The sequence below is a fragment of the Labeo rohita genome, unplaced genomic scaffold (genome assembly GCF_022985175.1).
Source record: "Labeo rohita strain BAU-BD-2019 unplaced genomic scaffold, IGBB_LRoh.1.0 scaffold_529, whole genome shotgun sequence".
Lineage (NCBI taxonomy): Eukaryota > Metazoa > Chordata > Actinopteri > Cypriniformes > Cyprinidae > Labeo > Labeo rohita.
Window position 1 is genome coordinate 1 of NW_026129451.1, and position 4,275 is coordinate 4,275.

Genomic DNA, 4,275 nt, shown 5'->3' on the forward strand with positions numbered 1-4,275 from the left:
TCTCCACAGAGATGTAAGAAATGTCTTCTGCTGTTCTGGGCTTAAAGTCAATACATGATTTCAGTCTGAACTGCTCAAAAGCTCTCATAATGACTCCTTTATAGTTCACACCTATAGCCATGCAAAACATATAAAAGTTAATCTAAATTCTGATTTAAAAGTGGAACTGTAAGTGAGAAATTCATGTTTTCTTACTGAGATTCACACTCAGCTCATAGGGGACAGGAATATTCCACCGGTACTGATTCCCAAGAATGGCGTTCCTTTGATTAGGCTTTAAAGCAGTATTTTATTAGTATCCTGGAAAGACTAAAAATGCTGATTTCTGAATTATCCAATACTGTAATTATAGAATATCTTGAAACAGAACACACCATCATGATGTCTCCTTCTCTGAGATTTAAACCTAATACCACAAGAGAGTTCAGTTCGCATTACATACATAAAATGTATTTGAGGTTTTGAGATAATATAGTAGTTTTACCTTCATTTATATCTGGAATGTCCTTCCATTCATCATTAGTTCCTTTTAGAAAAATATAATGAAGAAAACAAAGGACAGATGGGGAATCAGAACTGTGTGCATTGAGTGCCAGACAAATTGCTATTTTAGTGAAAAACCCTGAAAGTAAAGTGATAAAGGCCAATCACATCACAGAAATGAGCAGCCAAAACAGGATGTTTTACACTACACACATATTAATTTTACAATAACAATTACAACTGATTAATTTTAGCGAGTGTGCTGCTGTACTTACCAACTATATCTGGTGGGGCTGAGAACATGAGATATGAAAACAATATTCAGATATCATGAAAAATAGATTTCAAATAGCAATATACCACATTCGCAATGACAATATGTTATAAGCTCTCAAACTTACCATAGATGATGCTGGCCAACAAGCCAAAGCCAAACTCAGCAAAAGAAATTTCATTTTCACTGAAAAATCATAATGATCAAATTTGATTGTTGATTTATGGACTTAAAATTTGCTAGCAAAGTACATTGGAAACATAATATATATATAATTTAAATATTACCCAGTCAGTTATTTACAGTGATGTTTATCAAAATATGTGATTAAAAAAAATGATGGATGCATAACAGTTTTCCGTTACTAATGCAGCTGAACATCAAACTGCCTCCCAATCACTGAGTTTGACAAAAAAAGTGTCATGTTGACATCCTCTCTGCGTTTAGTTCCTGTTGGTTTCCTTTGTTTCGAAGTAGGTTCTCATTTATTACTACTGCACAATTAGTATTACTATTGTTATTCATTTTTTGAATTGATTAGCCCCACCTGTCTCTGACTTACTTTCCTCATTTGCCATGTGCATTTATACCCCCTGAACAGTTCTTTATCTGTTCTTGTCTTGTTTGCTTTGCCCCAGTGGTTTTCCTGTGTTTGTCAGTGATGGAATGTTTTTTTACTGCTTGTAAATAGATTCTTGGCTCAACTTTTTTCCTTCCAGAAAAGAATCTAGGACAAGTGAGATGTTCTGCTTTATTGTTTGAACAATAAACTAGAAATATAATAGAAGTATAATCCTGTTCTTCCTCATACTGAGTTCCCAGTACATTTACATTTACATACAATTTTAACAATAACAATAATAATGCTCTGAAAATCAAAAGAGGTTTTAACAGGGATTTTCCACCTTCACCTTTATATTTTGAACATTTTGTACAAAGTATCTGTTCGTGCAAAGGAAAAGTTTGATGGTCCAATCAAATAATAATGCAAAGTGAGTGTGAATAGTCATTTAATATTAAGACGTTTTGATTAAAGTGTATAAATTTAATGAGTATTGTGATACTTATTCTATACCTGTCAGGTAGCCGATGTGGAAAAATCAAGTATTTCAGTCAAAAACTGACTTTGACATGCTGCTGTGTGTTTCACTGTTGTCAGGTACACGTCTCTCACTCTTAAGACTCCTCTTTGAGCAATTGATGTTATGTAAATATCTGAATTGAAAATTAAATTCTGAAGTGGATTCTCAGTGTTTAATTATGTAATTGGCATGATACATTTTTAGCTGATGAATGTTATATTTGTTTTATTTTGAACTCTATTTTTAACCCTAACCCTAACCCTGAAATCATTATGACTAGTAGATCATGTGGTGGCTGATGTTACCTGTCACCAGTGTAAACTATGTCCAGGATAAATCGAACTTAAAATGCCTGGATGAATGGAGCAGTAGGCACATCATCTGTGATCTTTTGATTTCTGTCCATCACCAACTTAGCAAGTTGTATTGAAGTGACCTAATGTGATTTCCACCAAGATTTTTACCAAAGGGAAAGCGGAATATAATTTCTTTTGTCGAGGGGAATGAAGAATGTGATTTATACCAAGATTTCTACCGAAGGGAAAGCGGAACGCATTTTATTTTACTGAGGGAAATGCAGAATGTGATTTCTTTTATCGAGGGGAATGCAGAATGTGATTTCTACCAAGAGGAAAGCAGAACACAAATTCAGTAAGCCTTTATGGGCGAGACTTCAGTCACAATTTGGTCAGTTACCCGGATGCGCAATACTCGGATGTAAACAACATAATGGATTACAGGGTTGATGTACTACTGAATACATTGTTCTACTATTTTACGCTGTCTAAAAACGACGTGTGAAAGCTGCTGTATCATATAGAGAAGGACTTAGTAAGCAGGAAAGGGCGCAATATTAAAAAAACAAAAAAAACAACAACAAAAACTAAAGTTAACAGGTGGTAAAGATGCATACAAGCAGTATTAATTAAGATATTAGCCTAATATTTCACCTACCTGACCGGAAATGATGAGAACAAACATGAATGTGGTCAAGATTCTTGCGCTGGAAATCATGGTTCAGTTTGGTCAACCACAAACGCCTTTTGTTCCTCAGATAGTATTTTGCACTCTTCTCCTTGATTTGTTTTAACTTGTGGCAGTCTGTAGTACACACAACCCAAAACATGACAATAATTGAACATTTTCAGCAGAAATAATCAGCAAAATATTCAAGTTTTGTTCGGTTCAGTGGCATTGTTTAGGTTTAGTGCTGCCAATATGGCTGACTGATGACGCGCTGTGAAAACACTCTATAGGGAAATAATTAGAAGAATAACAGTGTGCGTAAAATTTTTAAACTGTTTGCAACACAAACCAGTGTGTTCTATAATTAAAGGGGTCATCGGATGCCCATTTTCCACAAGCTGATATGACTCTTTAGGGTCTTAATGAAAAGTCTATAATATACTTTGGTTAAAAATTCTCAATGGTTGTGTACAACAACACCCTTTTTACCTTGCCAAAATCAGCTCTGCAAAAATCATCTCATTCTGGTGGAGGCTACTTTAAATGCAGATGAGCTCTGCTAACCCCGCCCCTCTCTTCTCTTTGTGGAGTGACGAGCCTGTTTACTTTAGCCGCTAAACTTACTAACTAGCACATTGTTAGGAAAGGCGACCGCAAAGATTAATAAAAAACCCTTATACTCACTTCTGCTGTAAGTGAAGCAGGATCACGAATGATTCACGTGTACATAGACGGATATATGTAGATCGGGAGACGCATTCCCTTCACAAACGTAATCCACTGCATCTTCAGTGGCTCAGATGAGTTACCAGATAAGTAAATGACAACCACTACGTTCATTATTACATCCAGCAACACAACACTTCAATCGCTCCATTCTTGTCTAACTTACATCCCTGCTCCGGCATCAAAACGACGGAGGCTGGACTGTTACAAATGATCGGAGGTAAGACGCTCATGTCAATCAACTATCGTGGCAGCGGCCTCTGTCGGTGTGACACCACGATGACAGGCATCATAGAATGGCTCGATCTGAAAAAGGAGATATTATTTTTACAGATAAAACCACTGCATGGATTTTTATCATTATAGGGTAGATTTGTACATGCACTGCCAACACATATTAATGTTCAAACCAGAGTTTCACAGGGCAGATTTGTCCAATAGGGGGCAATATTGGAGGTCTTTTTTTTTTTTTTTTTTTAGAGGAATGAACATTCACAGAGCCTACAGCAACACTTTTATGTCACATCTTCTCCTGCATATTGAGTGATGTCATTGCTGGTAATAAGACTGGACTGTTGACCACTGATTGTGTAAGTATACAGACTGAGAGACAGAGTGTCATGTGACAGTTTATACAACCGCAATCACTTGTTTCTGAATCACTGGCTATGTAAACCATCTTAACATTATTTTTAATCAACATTTTGGTTAATTTCAATCATATAATGTTTCAGTGGAGCTGTA

General features: G+C 35.9%; 1 long non-coding RNA gene across 1 annotated transcript; it reads right to left on the bottom strand.

Annotated features, from left to right (window-relative positions):
* On the bottom strand, positions 1-776 carry LOC127161030 (uncharacterized). The gene is made up of 5 exons (XR_007826909.1): positions 759-776; positions 485-526; positions 375-406; positions 196-274; positions 1-111 (listed from the first exon to the last, which is right to left on the bottom strand). It is a non-coding gene; the product is annotated as an uncharacterized LOC127161030 (long non-coding RNA).
* Positions 777-4,275: the final 3,499 nt, after the last annotated feature.